Genomic DNA, 18,965 nt, shown 5'->3' on the forward strand with positions numbered 1-18,965 from the left:
GTGAGACTCCAACTCAAAAAAAAAAAAAAAGAAAGAAGAAGAAAAGAGAAGCTGCTACCCATGCTCAGTCAGTCACCAAGGCTGAGCAGTTTCATGATGAAAAAAATCCCACCTTCTAGCAGGTAAAGACTTCCCCAGGCATCAATTCGGGTGGGTCACTTGAAAGCAATACACTTTTTCTTTAAGTTAAAAAACAACAGTGAACGCCTCCTACCTCTGTAGGTACTCTGCCCCAAGTGGGGACCAGGGGCATTCATTAAACTCACCCAACCTACCCCACAGGTGCTTCTGGACCTGGACACGGCCCCCTCTTCTTCCCCGCTCTCCCCGAACCATGGCTGCCTGCACCAGAAAGTAGCTCTTCACAAGTCCCAGCCTGGAGATAGATCTGCCTTGTGGACCAATCTCATAGGCACCCCACCTTCCCCCAGAAGCCCACCCCAACCTAGCCTAATTTGGTCCTAAGTATTCCTAAGGTGCCTTCCAATTTCCCGCTGTAATAAATGGCACAGAATGCAAATGGAGGTGGATGTGGGACACAGATGTTTGCACTAATTTAATTGAGGGAACACCTTGGATTAAACACTTTGCAAAACACTCACAAATAGGTTCAGTGCATTCAGTAATGAAAAGCCTCCCAGCCCCCCGGCACTTTGCTGAGGCTGCCTGGGGCTGGGAGTGAGAGGGCGTGGGGCGAGAGGCCCAGAACAGGCAGGAGACAAGATGCCTTGAACCCAGGAAGAACCCAGGAGGGCTTCCAGCAGATTCTCCACCAGCTGGGACCAACCCTGCCAGGAGACTGAATCTGGAAGGGTTGGCAGCGTTTGCCTCCCCAGGTGAACAATTGCTCACCTGCAGAGGTCAGTGACAGGCAGTACCTCCTCATCCTCAGGTTGTAGCTCCAGCCTGGAGCCCACACTCCCAGCTGGCTGAGTGCCGGTCACCGCCTATAAGGAATTGAGGTCCCCAGGTCCAGTGATCCTAGGGAAGATCAGCCTCAATGACTTTTGGGACATGACAACGGATAAGATATAGCTCAGGGCCAGGCTCAGTGGCTCAGCCTGTAATCCCAGCACTTTGGGAGGCCAAGGCAAGTGGATTGCCTGAGCCCGCAGGTTCGAGACCAGCCTGGGCAACTTGGCAAGACCTCGTCTCTACAATAAATAAAAAATTAGCCGGGCGTGGTAGTGCATGCCTGTGGTTCCAGCTACTTGGAAGGCTGAGGCAGAAGGATCACCAGAGCCCAGCAGATCAACACTGGGATGACTGTGAGTATGCCACTGCCCTCCAGCCTGGGCGACAGAGTGAGACTCCTACTCAAAAAAATAAAAAAATAAAAAAATAAATAGCTCAGAAATTTTGGGGGTGATTTACAAGGCAGTGCTATTCTCTCTGAAGCTTCTTCTTCCCCAAATGCTCTGGAAGCTTAGGGTCCTTCAGAAGTTCAAGTACTGTGCAGATACTAAGCCCCAACCCTTGCCATCATCTGTCATCCTTCCATTCATTCATTCACTTCACTCTGGGGTTGCAGTGATGGGTGAAGCCCATACCTGCTCTAGCAGTGCACACTGTGTTCAGGGAGGCAGACATGAATAGTCCCAGTTACACTGTGGTAAGTGCCCTCATAGAAGCAAACTTGGTAATCTGGGAGCCTGGAGATAAAGCAGCAACTTGGCATGAGAGGCTCAAAAGACAGGTGGAGAAAAGGCGGGAAAGCATTCCTGGTAGAGGGAACAGCATGTGCAAAGATGAGGCATGAAAGTCTAGACAATGGCAGAGACTTAGGAAAAATCATTTAAATGGGCCACTGGGGGGACAGGTGGCTCAGATGAAGATGGACCACTTTCTCAGACTCATTCTCTCACCCCAGTGACAGTCCACCAGGAAGGGGAGAAGCACCTCTCTGTGCTGAGGTTCTTCCCCATGAAAGTTCTCAAGGTTGGTCAAATCTAGAAACAGTTCCTATAATGATTGCTCAGTAATTCTCAGATTTTAAATCAGGCCTGGATGGTTTTATATTCCTGAAAATAGAATCTCTAATTTTCAAACACAATGATCACTTATCACTTCAAGTGTAATAACCATTATAGTAATAACCTCTTATACTTGTGCAGTGCTTTATAGTTTATAAAATACTTTCACATGTCTCTTATAATCCTCTACCAACAACCCTTCAAGAAAGACAGAACTGGGAGTATTGTTATTCTTGCTGTCTAGATGAGAAAATTAAATCCCAAGGTCCCAGCTAGGCAAATAACAGACCTCAAGTTTGTGACATCGAAGTCCATACTTATTCACTTGTGCATTCACTGAGTATTTGTTGAGCACTGACTACATACCTAGAAACACTAGAGACACAGATCATAGAATGGAGGAGATACTAAGATGGTTATTAGCCTAGATGAAGAGACAAACCACTGGACAGACACACCTGGACCACAGGGTAAGAAGCAGAGCACAAAAACTCAGCAACCAAGAAAGACACAAAGTCACCCTCTACAAAATCTGCCTTGCTCACATCCTTACACATGCAACCACACCACACATGAAGATCTGAGTCATTTCTCCTGGGCTGTCCGGCCCCCAGCATGGAATGCAGGCTCCTCCATCCCTGGCATATGACTGCCAGCTGGGCAACAGTCCAGAACTGTCCAGAACCAGCAGCTGAAGTCCACTCTGTGGGGCCTGTTCATCACTCCAGCCTCCAGCATGAACAGACACAGACAGGCAGGCACACATGGGTATCCCACCACATGCATGAGCCTTGGTGTCAAGGGAAGCAAGGGGGTGGGACACACTCTCAGGGCAGCTTAAGTTCCCATTGGGATGGATGGATGAGTGGAATGGGGAGGCGAGGTTGGGAGCATAGAGGTTTTCAATTCCCTACAGGTGGATTCTTCTGGGAACCACAGTGGGCCCAGTTACAGGCAAGCACCGCACTGCCCTTTGAGGAGGACAAACAAGATCCCTCTGCAAATATAATACCCAGCTCACACAAAGTCCTTGTGAGAACATGTGAAGTGAGACAGGATACATTCAGTGCAGGGCCCCTGCACAGAAGGGGATCAGCAAATGAAGTACCTGCCCACCTGTGAATGGGTAATGAAGGGGTGGGCAGGTAGCGCTGAACGGCCTCGGCAGAAATCAGGCTCCTGGTCCCCCACCATCATTTGTCCCAGGGCTCACGGAGGATTAACTAGAGTGTACTTCTCCATCATTCCACCCTCTTCTCCTTAGCTCATTCATTCATCCTTTCTCTCAACCAGCCTTGTAGGGTGCCTATTATGGCCAGGCACAATTCAAGGTACTGGGATTAAGAGAATGAGAGCCAGGCTCGGTGGCTCAGCCTGTAATCCCATGCCTTGGGAGGCTGAGGTGAGTGGGCCTGAGCCCGCGGGTTTGAGACCCGCCTGGGCAGAAGACCCGCCTGGGCAGCGAGACTTCATCTCTACAATAAATCAAAAAATCAGCCGGGCATGGTAGCGCGCGCCTGTAATTCCGGCTACTCGGAAGGCTGAGGCGGAAGGATCGCTGGAGCCCAGCGGGTCGAGGCTGCGGTGGCCGGGAGCGGCCACTGCACTCCAGTCTGGGCGACAGAGTGAGACTCCAACTCAAAAAAAAAGAGAAGAATGAGATTCAGTCCTTAACTTGGATAGAATAACTAATCACTGTGCTTGAGGCCCTGTGATGATCTATAGGGAAGGCAGTGCAGTGATGCTGGGGTGGGGGAGGTAGGGCAAACCTGTAAGGAGGTAGTCAAAGAGGAGATATGTGGGTCAAGTGTTACAGGAGAAGCAAGGGTTTCCCAGGCTGAGGATATTCTAGACAGAGGATACGTGCAAGGACACTAAGGCCTAAAAGTAGATAGTGTATTTGGGGGGAAATTGAGCAATCCAGCATACTCAGGGTATCAAGTGTAGGATACCCCTGTGTCTGTGTGTCTGTGTTTTTACAGGAAGGAGGGAGCAGCCAAGGGGAGGGAGATGAAGATGGGAAAGCAGACCAGGGTTGAATTGTGAACCCCATGGTCAGCCAGGCCAAGAGAGCTAACCTTCAACCTGTGGATAATGAAGAACCACTGGGCTGGTCCAGTGCAGGAGCGACATGATCATATACACACAACAGTATTAATTGGCCGCCAGCTATCACAGGCAAAGCACTAGGCTCTTCCACATACAGGAGGCTCTCCTTGGTGAGCTCTGCTGATAAATGAATCTAACGAGGTATTTTTCCTCTTTGATTCATGCAATTATCCCTGGAGAAATGGCCAATTTTGGAGCAATTTTTCCTATCTGAAGAGCCAGACTGGCTGGCTAACTGCAAAGGCAAGGGGAGGGGATCCCATACCACCACAGCCAGGGCTGCTGGGAGTAGTGTTTGGAAATACTTCAGAACCTCCTTATAAACCTCGTGGTTCTCTCTCTCAGGATTTGGGGAGTGCCTGAGGATGGATACGGCAGAGGTGACAGGAGCCATAGAGGAAGAAAATGGAGGGAAATCCCTTCAGGCTGGACAAGGAAGGATTTATGGCTGTCTGCATTTCCAGGGACAGGGGAAAGGCAAGTTGGATGGGTGACAGCCACCTTGCAGATTCCAAACCCTGCTTCAAAGCCTCTCACCCTGCACACAGCAGGAAAGGGTCTCCCTCCCTTTCCATCTCTTATCCCCCTTCCCTCCCATCCTTCCTTCCCAATTCCTCTCCAGAAAGGTTTATGGAGAAGACTCCAAATAGCCCCCTCTCCTGCAGGCATAGTCACACCAACTGAAAGGAGATTTAATTAGCAAAATCTCGTTAGGCAAACGAAATTATCCGTAAGACAATACTCTTCTGGACAGGGGGTATGATTAAACAAAGCCATTAATTGAGAGAGTCGCTTTGGCAGCTCCCTGATGCGTTCATCTCTGGGCAGGCTCCACTCTGCCTCCTTGGGCCAGGGGAACAGACTCTTTGCCTCCTCCCCCGCCTGGCACACCCCCTCCCCACTTCATCTCACTCTTCCGGGGCGCCTCCAGTTGGGGCTGCAGACCTCGGCATCTCATCAGCGGCCTCTCTGTCGCCAGATTCCTGCTAAAGTGCCTTGATTGCATAATGTCTATTTGCATAATGTAAATTGCAATCTCCTAGCTCAGGAGGCAGGAATCACAGAACAGCCATTATTTTTTACCACTCCACAAAAATTCTACATTTAGAAAGCAGATTTGCAGCTCAGAAAGCCGTATAAATCTGAATCCACCAGAAACGCCATTAAATCACACCAATTAAGCTGGACCAACGAAGAGCCCCTGTCACTGCGCTGTGTACACTCAAGGACTACCAGCCCAGATGGAGGCCACAAGAAACTGGAGGCTCTGGCAGCGGGGCTAGGAGCAGGAGCTGAAAGAGGCAGGAAATTCTGTCTTACACACCTTAGTACACACCCGCAAGCATAAGCTCCATCAATACCTGGTCAAACATGGAGGGTAGTGGGAGGAACTAGTCTGTTTTTTTCTAGGTTTATTGCCTGTTTTCTTGTGGGAGTGCTGTCTGTCTTCAGACTTTTAATTTATGGAGGGGAGAGAGTATGTGAGGAAGAAAGTAGGTGCTTCAGCAAAAGCAATGGGGAGACCCAGAGTGTTTCACATGGGGTAAAACATTCAGCCTTTTAGTGACTCTTTAATGACCTTTTCTCTCTTCTCCCAAGTCTCCTCCAGTCAACCGAAAGAAAAAAAAAGAGGACAAATCCTGCTTAGACTGGGTTGGGCTGGCTGGATTCTGAACTCCTTTTCAGAGCTGTTTTCTAGGGGTCACTGGGGAGAGGGGTGAGTCACAAGGTCTCTAGAAAGGGGGCATTCCCTTGGACAACCACCTAAGACTCCAGCTTTTCCACAGCAGCACACACGGTTACTCTTTTGCCTCTTTATTGCTCATTCAATATTCATTTGTCAAAGGGCAAGACGCTAATGTGTATTATTAAAATATCAATAGTTTATGAACTATTATGGAGAGTACAGTTAAAGGCAAGATTCTTGACCATCTCTGTCTGAAGCAATGGAAAGGAATAACTTTTCTTTCCAACTCCACTTTTTATTTATGTACTGGGTGAATGAAGGGGTAACCATTACTGAGTACCTACTGTGTGCCAGGAGGTGAGGGCACATGTTAGATTTCACTGAGTCCCCACAACAGTCCTGGGAAGTAGACACAATCCCATTTCCATTCTAGATATGAGGAATTCAGAGACCAAAGAGATGTGTCCATGATCACAAAGGTGCTAAGTCACAAGGCTGGGATTCAAACCTGAGCTCTGGACTTCTTTTGTTTTTTTTTTTTTTTGAGTTGGAGTCTCACTCTGCCCAGACTGGAGTACAGTGGCACGCTCCCGGCCACCGCAGCCTCGACCTGCTGGGCTCCGGTGCTCCTTCTGCCTCAGCCTTCCAAGTAGCTGGAATTACAGGCATGCGCTACCATGCCTGGCTGATTTTTTGATTTATTGTAGAGATGAGGTCTCGCTGCCTGGGCGGGTCTTGAACCCGCAGGCTCAGGCAATCCACTCACCTCAGCCTCCCAAAGGTGCGGGATTACGGCTGAGCCACCGAGCCCAGCTGAGCTCCCCACCCCTATCCTGCCCCCTACCCACCATGCTACAGCCTTGAAAATCTGAAAGAGCTTTATGTTTATATTTGTTTCCTTCACCTGCCCAAGTTAAATATTAATTTCCTGACCTAAGTTTCACGAAAGGAGAAAGAACAGGAACTCAAACTATACTTTCATCCAGACTCAACTTCATAAAGTGGGTCCACTTAGATAACACCCAAGCAGTTCCCAGCATCTTATCTGCATGTTTAGTATCTGAGAATTAAAGGTGATATTGGGGGATGATGTCATCAGACATTCCCACTTTACAAGGGAGTAAACTGAGGTTCTTGGAACCACACAAGGAAGTGGTGTAAGTCTCTAGAATAGAGAGTTGTAAGTTGAATTTCAACTCTGTTACAGACTTACTCTGTTACTTCCTAGAGTATTTCTCCCTGTGCTCTGAGCCTCCTTTCCTTTCCTACTATACAGAGAAAATAACAGCATCCTATTAAACAGTATGAGGGTTCAATGAGAAAATATACCCCAAGGGCTTAGCATAGTGCCTAGCATATAGTAAGTGCCCAATACATGTTGGCTACTAATATTAATATTAAGCTAATGTGGCAGAACCTAAGACTCTCCTTCTAACTCCCCACACCTCTTCACCAAGATCAAACCCACTCACCCCTCTCTACCCTGACCCCTCCCTTTTGGCATATGGGAAGATAGGCTGGTTTTATTTCCACTCTTTGGTTGCCTGGGTTTTTTCCTATCTCTTTATATCACAAGAAGGCATTCAGGGCACTCAGGTCCTCTTCCAAATGTTAACTGCATCTGGGTCAGGGCAAAGAAAAGGGAGCCTGGTTCTTGAATGGCACAGACTCCCCCAGTCATGGTATGTGGCAGAGGGGAAGGAAGAGGGTAGAGGATGTGAGGTCAGGGAGGAAGATCTGTTCAGAATTCCCCAGGACCCAGTGCAGCCCCTTGTAGCATCTTAAAACCTTATCTTTGTCTGAAACCTCACTTGAAAGTTGAAGCTTGAAGGCCATGTTGATGGAGGTATGGGAAGCCCTGATGTGAATGAAGGGCTCAGGGTTTGTGAATCCTTAGTCCCAGTCCAAGACTCCTCCACACTTGACATTTCATTCAGGGTGTGGGTTGCAAACTAGATCCACTCTTGCTGAGATGGACCATGAAGAAGGGGTTTCTACTAGCTGAGTACTCCCTAACACCAGCATATCCTGCCCAGGAAGGAAGCCTCACCTGGCCTCTGAAAAAGACATTCTGTGAATTAAGAGAAGGTTTGATTTATCTATGGCAGGGATTGCCAACAGCTGGCATCAAAGCCCAGAATTACAAGTGATGAGTCTTTGAATGATTCCAGCACCTAGCTTTTGAGTTACCCCCATTGAGATTCCATATCTGGTGGCATGGAGACAAGCTGTCCTCACCATGCCCTGTCTGAATTCCTGACCAGCAGAATATATGAGCAATATAAATGTCACTAAACCGTTCTGTTGAGGGTGATTTGTTACACAGCCTGGTAACTGGGACACCCCTGGAAGTAAATTGGGGTGTTTGCTGTTTCCCTCTCAAATCCAGTCCTCACTGGTCTTCTCTCTGAAACTTCAGACTTTTATCTTCCTTCTGCAACTGGTACCATCATTCTGAGCCTGCCCCTGCTCCTCCCCTTCCTCCTCCTCCAAAAGGCAGGATCCTCATGCCTGTCACAGCCCTGGTAAACCACTCCCTGAAAGATCATTTGACTCTTCCCATTTCAGAGCCCTGAGACCTGAAGAAATGAGCTTCCCTGGTTTCTCACTGCAGATCCAACAGTGTGTCCCTGCGAGGGAGCTTTCCCTGGGAGTGGGTGGCCCAGAGTTGAGGTGCCCAGCTACCCTCAGGGTCGGGGGAGGGAGTAATGTGCAGACCTATTTCCTCCACACTTTCAGCTCTCATTAAGGTTCACGCTCAGCTTGCTCCTCATACTTGACTTGAGTTATGAGGTCCCTCTAACCTCTGATGCGAGGAGACATCGATTCTCACAAAGGTCATTATCTTCTGGTCTGGCTCCCCTCCGCCCACCCTGGGCCCCACCTTCTAGGCAGGCTTTCCTGGAACAGCATGGAGGGAGGCCCCCTTCCCCCGCATTCCCATCCCTCAGCCAGGGGATCCGACCACTATATAGAGCAGGGCTGCAGAGGAGGTGCCCTGGGAGCCCAGGCCCGTCAATCACAGAGGCAACCGGCACTGAATCGCAGGCCATTAGGCGGGAGGGCCGGCGCCCGGCTCACTCACCAGGCAGCCATCGGCAGGATGTTAGCCGATCACAGGGCGGCCATTCTTATGATTTATTCAAATACTCATTACAGTCAATCTATTTTTACACAGAGGTGAAGATGTGCACTGATAATGGTTAATCATTTATAATTCCATGGACTGGTTAGAAACCAATGTACTATCAAAGTCGCCTCAGCAGCAGCTCAGTCTCGGGTAGGCCCAGAAGCGGGTGGAGAAGCCATGCTGGCCCAGGGCAACTCATCTAGCTAACATTTACTAAACAGCAACTAGGCTGAGGGTATGGACGGCAAATGAAGAAATGGGGATCCCAGCTTTTACCTTCCAGGAGCTCACGGCCTAGCTGGAGAGAGCACAGTGACAAGGAGGGGGCCACGTGTGAATGCTGCAGAATTTCAGGAGAAGGAGGAATCATTTGTAGGTGGAGCTAGCGAAGAAGGCTCTACAGGAGAGGTGGGACTTAGGCTAGGTCCCACAGGTGGGTAGACTTTTGCCAAATGGGGAGACCCAGTATAAGCCTAAATATGAGGTCGAGTTATTACTGGCCTGATGGAAGGGAAGTGGTCAGCAGCATTTCTTTTTTCCTCCCCCATACCTCCCCAGAAATAACCAGATATAGAAGCAAGTGTGGGCTATAAACTTGGCCCAGTTTTGTTACTTATGTTGCCACTTCCTCCTCTCACTGCCTCCCTAGCTGAATCCACAGGCAATAGTGGCTGGGGTCTGGATTGGCCTTGCAAACTCAAGAGCTTCCTTCTCTAGCACTCATGACACACGTTACACATCAAATCCACCTTAATGCACAATCAATACAGTCTAATTAAATAGGATGTCATATTACAGGGCTTCTTTGTCACATTCAGACATAATCTAATTAGAGCTCCACTGTATTTTACATTCTGACTAGCTCATTGTTGAATGTTTCTCTTGCACAATGCATGGCTGTTAAAGATCAGGTTCAGGGCTGGTCTTTAACCCATAACCTTATTGAGTCAGCATGGAAAACGCCAATCAAAGTTACTTACAGTTCACAGCCCCTTTTTTAGTGAGCAGCATGGAGGACAGAAAGCCTCAGAGTCTTGCTCCAGACTTCACCTGTCAATAAAAAAAAAACATCTTTATAAACTGTGTAAGATTCTACCGGGAGTGAGAGCCAGGGTGGGGATAGTGGTAAACCCAGAGGTGGGTCTGGCTTGGGAGCAAAGCCAAGGCTGGCAGCCTTGTGCCCACAGTGCTAAGTGGGAAAGTTTCCTAGCAAGGGACTCCTGGTGTACAATGATTATTGGTTAGAGCTAACCAGGACACAGAGAGAGGATCATGCTTTCCCCTACCTGCTTGGTGCCTCCATTTCTTAAGAATTTTATCCCCTTCCCTACAGGAATCCCACAGAAATAAAGGCTCATGGCTGTTGAGTGCCCTGAGCTGACCAAGGCAATAATCATTTACTAGTGCCTCCTGCCTAATGGAAGACCCCATGCAGGGGGACGGAGCTAAGGGCCCCTGTGAAAGTTTGCAGTCTAGATGGAGAAGAGTGCAAAAAGTAAGCAAACAATAAAACTGATCCCATTGTTATGAAAGTCTTGCTGCAGAAGAGAACTTTCAAATAAAGGTAAAGAGTCTAGTTGAGTGTAAAGGAAAATGTGCATGCAGAAGAATGATGGGGGCAAGGTTGGAAAGACTTTTTAAAAACTGATTGCTTTTAATTGTCTTTCTAGGATAAACAACATAAGGCAAGACTATACATGAAGTCGTGCTAAACTTTATGGAAGAGATGCTCAGTCTCTCTCCAAAGAGACACGAAGTCTCAAGAGTTGAAGCAGTCAAGGGAGGTTTCATGAGGAGGTAGAATTTGAGTGGGGTCTTGGAGGATTGGACAGGCAAGAATTGGCTGGTAAAAGGGAGAGGGGACATTCCAAGGAAGGGGAACCATCTGAGCAAGGGCCAGGAAGGGGAAAGCACAGAGGGTTCTGGGACAACACAAAGGTTGGTCTGCCTAGGAAAGAATAGAAGAGGGAATAATGCCAGGTAAGCAGGGTGGGGCCAGGCATCCAGGGCTTTGAGTATCAGGCAAGAGAGGTCAGGCTGGCCTGTGAGCACATAGAGCTACTGAAGGCTTTTCAACAGGGAAATGACATAATGTAGAACACCCCTCATCCCCTTTAGTATTTTCCGTTTAATTAAAACAAGACAGAAAAAATCTTCTTAGAAGAAGGTGGAATCTCAGTTAGAAGATTCAGGCATAGGATGTAGTGAGATGTGCTCATGGAAATAAATTGTCCCTCGTGTTCGTAATGATGTCCTCCGTGCGAAGGCGTTTCCTCTGGGGCTGTCCACTAATACCTGCAAGATCAAAGTTCATGCTGATGGAGGTGCCCCCAGAGACAAGACCTCCAGGCTGCCAGTCATTGAGGACTAGGGTCATGTCTTCTGCACCTTAATATTCCTAGAACCTAGCAGAGTGTCTAGTATGTGTTGGTTCTCAGTAAATATTTGCTGAAATGTTAAACAGTGGACCCTGCTCATTCCAACCAGAATCCACAACCAGTATCTCAGAACCAGCCCTTAGCTAACAATGGGTTCCAGCTTGAATGGTTCTAAACTACTTACACATGACTACTGAGCATTACATACACTCAGTATATGAAATCTTTAATTATATTATATGGAGGGCAGGCATGGTGGCTCATGCCTGTAATCCCAGCACTTTGGGAGGCTAAGGCAAGAAGATTGCTTTAACCTAGGAGGTCAAGACCAGCCTAGGCAACATAGTGAGACCTCATCTCTACAAAAAAATCAAAAAATTAACTGGACTTGGTGGTGTGCCTGTAATCCCAGCTACTCAGGGGCTGAGATGGAAGGATCACCTCACCTGAGGCCAGGAGGTTGAGGCTGTAGTTAGTCATGATCATGCCACTGCACTCCAGTCTGGGTGACAGAGTGAGACTCCGACTCAAAAAATAAAAAATAAGATAAAATAATAAATAAATAAATTACATGGAACTGTATTCTCTATCTCTGCCCTCTGGGGCACCAGTGACTTGGAAGAAGATATGGTGGGCTTTCTGCGTGCCCATGATGCAAAGCTGGGAAGCTGTGCTGGAGAAGCAGATTCTAGATTGCTATCAAGCTTCTAAAAAGCTGAAAAGACAGGCCAAAACCAAAATGTTTTTCTTTTCATAGTTTTTATTTCTTGTACAATAACATCATGACAACCACATATGAAATAATTTTAAAAATAAAGAAAAATTGCCCACAATCCCATTACTCTAAACCATCAAATTATTATATCCTATGTCCACATTCAAATCTACTTTTTAAAAAGAATCTTTTGTAGAAAGCAATTTGACAGGAGTAAAGACACCAACTCATGCTCTTACACGCAAAAATCTACTGCAAAAAAAAGCCGAATGGGGTGACTTGGGTTGGGGAAGAAACACCTGGGTTATTTGAGTTAAATGGAAGCGCAAAATGATGTGAGCTGCTGCCAGACTCACTAATTGTGATCTTAGGTTGTATTAATAGCCATACAATGCCCAATTAATGAGTGAATAATTTCCTCCACGCCAGACTTACCAGTCTACATTAGTTCTATCTGCAGTTCTAGCATCACATTTTAAGAACTTTGATGGTGATGAAGACGAGAGAGGCAAGAGAAGATGTCTAGTGGTTAAATGTCTAGTGGTTCAGGCCATGCTTGATGGCGCAGCCTATAATCCCAGCACTTTGGGAGGCCGAGGCAAGTGGATTGCCTGAGCCTGCGGGTTCGAGACTCATCTGGACAACTTGGCGAGACTTTGTCTCTACAATAAATCAAAAACTAGCTGGGCATGTTAGCATGCACCTGTAGTTCCAGCTACTTAGAAGGCTGAGGCGGAAGGATCATCGAGCCCAGCAGGTCGAGGCTGTGGTGGCCAGGAGCATGCCACTGCACTCCAGTCTGGGTGATGGAGTGAGACTCCAGCTCAAAAAAAGAAAAAAATGTCTAGTGGTTTGTAGAAAACGATTGGAAGAAGATATGGTGGTCTTTCTGCGTGCCCATGATGCAAAGCTGGGAAGCTGTGCTGGAGAAGCAGATTCTAGATTGCTATCAAGTTTCTAAAAAGTGAGCAAAGCAGCACACTATACAGGTTTCAATCCCAGCTTGATCATGGGCAAGTTACTTTAACTCTTCTGTGCTTCAATTTTTCATCTGGAAAATAGGGCTAATACAAGTTCTGCCACTGAAGGTGGTCGTGAGGACTGAATGACTTAATATACTATAAGGTGCTTAGAATAGTGACTCATAGCTGGGCTTGGTGGCTCAGTCTATAATCACAGCACCTTGGGAGGCCAAGTCGAGTAGATTGCCCTAAGCCCACGGGTTCAAGACCAACCCGGGCAACTTGGTGAGACCTTGTCTCCACAATAAAAAAAAAAATTAGCCAGGAGTGGTAGCATGGGCCTGTAGTTCCGAATACTTGGAAGGCTGAAGCAGAAGGATCGTTGGAACCCAGCAGGTCAACACTGGGGTGGCTGTGAGTGTGCTACTATACTCCAGCCTGGTCTACAGAGTGAGATTCTGACTCAGAAAAAAAAACCAAAAGAAAAAAACAAAACAAAACAGTAACTCACACAAAACAAGCACTTACTGAATGTTAGCTATTATTGCTGTTTTTGTTTTATTATTATTATTTTTTAGTCAGAGTCTCACTTTGTCGCCCAGATTGGAGTGCAGTAGCATGCTCATGGCCACCCCAGCATCAACCTGCTGAGCTCAGGCAATCCTTCCGCCTCAGCCTTCCAAGTAGCCAGAACTACAGGCGCCCACTACCACACTCGGCTAAATTTTTGATATATTGTAGAGACGAGGTCTCACTGACTTGCCCAGGCTGGTCTCGAACCCCTGGGCTCAGGCAATCCTCTTGCCTCAGCCTCCCAAAGTACTGGGATTATGGGCTTGAGCCACGGCATCCGGCCTGTTGCTGTTTTTAGTGTTATTAGGAGGCCGTGAGTAGAATATATGGTAGAAGAAACTAGAGATGTATCTTCATCTGTCCCTCTCTAAAATTACCCATAGGTCCTTGCTCTAATGTCTAAAGCAACAGGATCTCTCTCCCATGTGGTAGCCCTCCAAATATTTGAAGAAGCTATGTGAAAGAGGGACTGTGTTACTCTAGAGGATGGGATTAGGACTAACTGTAGATGTTAGAGGAAGCCAATCTGCAGTTCACTGTAAGAAAGAACTCTCTGGCAATGAGCACCATCCAAAAATGAGCTAGACTTCCTTGGAGAGCAGTGAATTACCAACACTGGAAGGAGAATCCTGCACTAGGTGAGAAGCTGCTCCTAAGCATGTTTCCCAGATTTGGGTTTCAGCCATTAGTAAAATGTTGAAAAAGATGAGTAGACTGATAGAGTTGACAAGTTTTTAAAAAAAAAATTATTATTATTTTTTGAATTGGAGTCTCACTCTATCACCCAGGCCAGAGCACAGTGGCAAGCTCACAGCTCAAGCGATCCTTCTGCATCAGCCTTCCAAGTAGCCGGAACTACAGGCACGCACTACCATGCCCAGCCAATTTGTTGATTTATTGTAGAGATGAGATCTCGCCAAGTTGCCCAGGCTGTTCTCGAACCCGTGGGCTCAGACAATCCCCTCATCTCGGCCTCCCAAAGTGGTGGGATTATAGACTTAAGTCACTGTGCCTGGCCCTTTTATTTTATAAAACATTCATAGTATCTTCTCTCAACATCATTTCATGAAATAATTCAACCCTCCAAAGTGAAGATGGCAAAAATCTCACAATAGAAGGCCATCCTTTGCAACTTTGAATTGATAAATAGAGCACCATTCTCTCTCTCTCTCTCTCTCTCTGTCTCTGTCTTTCTCTCTCTCTCTCTCTCTCTCTACACACACACACACACACACACACACACACACACACACACACACACGTGTGTGTGTGTACCTGCAATCTCTCCACATTGTCTTTATCTTTCATTCATCACCATGTACCAGTAGAAGAGTCTTCCTGGACTGGCACCAGCCCATGGATGTCTGCTAGGGAGTTATGCATGTTCATGATATTTTAGTGCCATACAAAGCCAGTAGTTTGTGATTCTAGTAGGCAAGTGATCGTGCCAAGGACTTTCAGCCATGCAATAAAGCAACCAGAATGTGAACTCAGCCTTGTATTATTCCCATGAAAATAAAATGGAACCATAAATAGGATTGACCATTCACATTGAGAAATATCAGGGAATTTGTGAAATGGTAAATGAGGAGGGAGTTGATTGGTCATGTTTGTTTGGAAAAGAAGCAGGGAGAGGGATAGATGAAAGCTTCCCACAGGAGGTAGCACAGTAGACTTGGCTCTGCATACTAAAAGAAGTTGTGGGGGTATTTATGAAGCGCATCCAGATGAGTTAGAAGGATGGAAGGAGGTGAGCTTGGGGTTTAGTAAAACCATGGGTCTACCACAGAGAGTGCTTGACCATGGGGGTCAGCCAGACATAAGTTCATGCCCCGACTCTGTTACTAACTGTTTGATCTTGGACAAGGACCTTTAATCACTCTGTGCCTCAGTTTCCTTACCTGCAAAATGATAAGCCTAGACTACTAGAAGATCTCTAAAACAAAATTCCATCTGGCATCTACACATCTCTGAGGCTGCCCAGACTAACCCTCCAGGGAGGGCACTAAGTCTTTTGCTAAAATAGTTTAGTACACTGTATTGTGTTTAAGACTAAAGATGCTGGAGTCAAGCAGTGTTGGATTCAAGCCAGGGCCCATCATTTGCCTAAGGCTAACTTTGTGAACCTCAATTTTCTCATCTTTAAAGGGGGATAACAGTTGTACCTTTAAATGAGATGATGTATGCACAGCATTTTGTGCAATACTTGGAGCATACTAAAACTTAATAGATGGAGGCTATTGTTGTTGTTGTTTCATGTTATAAAGTAAGAGCTGGCTGCAACTGAATGGGAAAAAGAGAGACAGATTGAGAAGACTGAGGACTTTTGCATTCATGCCTCTGCCCATGACAAGTTTTCCTGTTCTTGCCCAAGCCAGACTTTTGGGATGAGGATTAAATTGTGACAACCCCTTTTTATGCCTCAACAGTCTCCCTGGATGCTCCTCTTCTCTGAAAAGCTCTCCAGACAGTGTGTGCTGCAGCTCTCAACCTCACTGCCCAGAGTCCCTGCTCTGCTGCACCTGTGCGCCTTTATCACCTGGAGACATTTTACAGTTGTTTACACTTGTCCAGTGAGGTTGTCAGTCTTACTGTAGCCCCTGACCAGCAGACTCTAAATGACACCATAGCTAGGTAATTGAATAAAGATATAATTACATGGCGCTAACTTCTTGGCTCTGAAACTCTTGCATATCCAGCACTGAGGGTACCGCATGGCTTTCCTCTAAACCTGATGGGCATGGATGCTAATGCTACACCCATTCTCAGTCCCCTGGGCCACAGGCAGTGTTGGGCACCAAGTTGCATAGGACCTGGAAAAGGTCCCTCAGTGACACTCCCCAGGTCCTGTTCAGGCCATGCATCCACTCTTGGACCTTTACCTGTTAGTACAGTTATGAATAAAAAATGAAGTCCTCTAAGGAATGCTGACACTGGTGGGCTAGCCCTAACAATTTTTCTATATGAGAAAAGGAATTTGAGACACTTATGACCTCTCTACACTGGGCAGAAGCATATGATTTGCCCTCTGAGCCCAGGAAGGGAAGACTCACATACACTGAGTGGGTTCACAAGGCAGCATGGCCCCCGCAGAGGCAAATCCCTGGGGACAGCGGTGGGCCTGCTCACAGGGCAAGCATCCCTGGCCTGGTGAACATTCTCTGAGATGCAAATACACCAAGAGTCAAGACTTACTAATTCTCTATCAGAGGTATCACTGCTCTTCTAGCCATCCCACTGTCATCAACCCAACTTGGGCTGACTTTCTCTTTCCAGACTAGTGCAAGGGCCCTTAATTAGTCTTCTGGCCTCCAGCCTTGCCCTGTTCTTGCCCACCACACCCCCGCCCTGGGAATCTTTCTGAAACACAGTTTGATCCTGTTCTCTCCTTCTTAAAACCCTTCATGACTTCTCATTGACTGGTAGAAGTAGCCAGCTGGCAGTCTGAAAGTTGACTCTTTCCTGTCTGGTGTTTTTATAAATTCTGCCAGCATCTAAACATTGGGAAATTTCACATGTAAAAATCCAGATTCTTAACTTTTCTCCCAAAATTGGACGACCTAACCATGCCAATCCTCATTTCCACAGGGCAATCATTGGATGGTGTGGAGTATCAGCCACTTCCTTTTGATTGAGCATAGGTCCTCCAGTTTGCCCCCTAGAGAGAATACCAGTGTTGCCCTGGAAATCCCTCCCATCACAGGACCAGACACCTGCCTGCTAAGGAGTTTTGGGTTCAAGGTGATAGAGTTGGGGGTGGGTGAGGGATGTTGCATTATGTTCTCAGCTATGCTGTATCCAGCTAAAGGCTGAAGGTGGAGGGCCAAAAAATGCCAGCCCCACTCCCACAGAGTCCAATAAGTGTCCTTCTCTCTCATCTGGGCAACTCTTCCACTCCTAGCAAGGGGAGAGCTGGGGAAAAGTCTTACTGCATTTTTTTCAGGAATGCCAAGGGCCAGATGGCAGGTGCTGAGCTCCTTCCCCCACTTTTATTCCAGAGGCTCCACCCCTGGGTTGGTCTAGCCTCTCCCCACCCCCAACTCTGTGGCGACAGCACCCCCTCCCATTATTTCCATCCCACTCCTCCTATCAAAGCCCTAACAGCACATATTTTGTTAATTGTACAAACCTAATGGGGGAATGCATTGGCAAAAAAGGGTAATGGCCATCAGACCAGCAATAAAACAAAATTAATGGCCCATAGGAAGAAATCATGTCCACTTAATCCCGGCTCTGAAACTCTAATAGAATAATGGAATACCAACGGAGGGTTTTTTCTCTCTATGCAGATTGCTTACACCATGTTAATCACTTGCAAAGCAGGCCACATACCACTCTGGCTCACATGACCCTCCAGGGAAAGTAGCAGACCAGAAACATTCAGTGCAAGGCTCATTACTGACATGCACCACGCAACAACACCTTCTCTCCCTCCCCCAGGTGACTCTGGGACAGCCTGTGTGGGGTGTCATTGAGACCCATCAGGTGTGGTGGGCTGGAAAGCAATGCACATAATACCTAATAACAGCAAGCATTTATTGAGTGCTTACTATGTGCCACTGGGCTAGCTAAGTCCTTGTTTTCATCTTCTATAGCTACACGGTGCAGAAAGGTAGTCACCAATCACATGTGGCTTTTAAAATTCAAATTCTAATTAATTAAAATAAAATAAAATGTAAAATTCAGTCTCACTAGTCACATTTCAAGTGCTCGACAGCACATGTGGCTAATGGCTGTCATAACGGATTGTTCAGATAGAGTACGTTTCTATTATGACAGAAACTTGTACTGAACAGAGTAGCTCTAGAATGTTGAGTCTGTTTTATCTTGTTTGTTTAACAAATTCGGAAATAAAGGAGGAGAGAGGTGCAGTAAGCCGTCCAGAGTTATGCCATGCCACTGATACGTGGTTGGACTAGGTTTTAACCCAGGTCTAACCCGGTCTGGCTCCAGACCCCCACTCTCCTTCCTGATAGAACCAGCAGTTGAGGCAGCAGGGAGGCCTCATAAATCTTTTGAGGGAAGGCGGCCAGTAGAAAGTCTCTTTGGTTTTCTGTGGTCCCTCCAGGGCTCTCTGAAAAAGTGCCTTTTGTAGCATGTGGCACAGAGCAAGTAAGGTCAGTAGTTGTTCAAAAGACATCAAAGAATAAAATAAAAATAGACTTGGGGGACAGCAGAGAATAATTAAGACACCTTAAAAACATGTCTCCAGCCGGGCTTGGTGGCTCAGCCTGTAATCCCAGCGCTTTCGAGACCCGCCTGGGCAACTTGGCGAGACCTCATCTCTATAATAAATCAAAAATTAGCCAAGCGTGGTAGCGCACACCTGTAGTTCCAGCAACTTGGAAGGCTGAGGTGGAAGGATCACCGGAGCCCAGCAGGTCTAGGCTGTAGTGGCTAGGAGCGGCCACTGCACTCCAGTCTGGGTGACGGAGTGA

General features: G+C 47.0%; 1 protein-coding gene across 4 annotated transcripts in view; it reads right to left on the bottom strand.

The window, feature by feature from the left end:
• The window catches only part of PKNOX2 (PBX/knotted 1 homeobox 2), a 214,059-nt gene extending 204,107 nt beyond the window's left edge, over positions 1-9,952 (bottom strand). For all 4 annotated transcript variants that reach the window (XM_008064251.2, XM_021715647.1, XM_008064252.1 and 1 more), the window contains exon 1: positions 9,880-9,952. The gene's annotated coding sequence lies outside the window, so the exon portion shown is untranslated. The remainder of the gene's footprint in view (positions 1-9,879) is intronic.
• Between the last annotated feature and the right edge of the window lie 9,013 nt (positions 9,953-18,965).

This window comes from Carlito syrichta, unplaced genomic scaffold (assembly GCF_000164805.1).
Source record: "Carlito syrichta isolate Samal-C Ts95f unplaced genomic scaffold, Tarsius_syrichta-2.0.1 Scaffold307242, whole genome shotgun sequence".
Taxonomy (NCBI): Eukaryota; Metazoa; Chordata; class Mammalia; order Primates; family Tarsiidae; genus Carlito; species Carlito syrichta.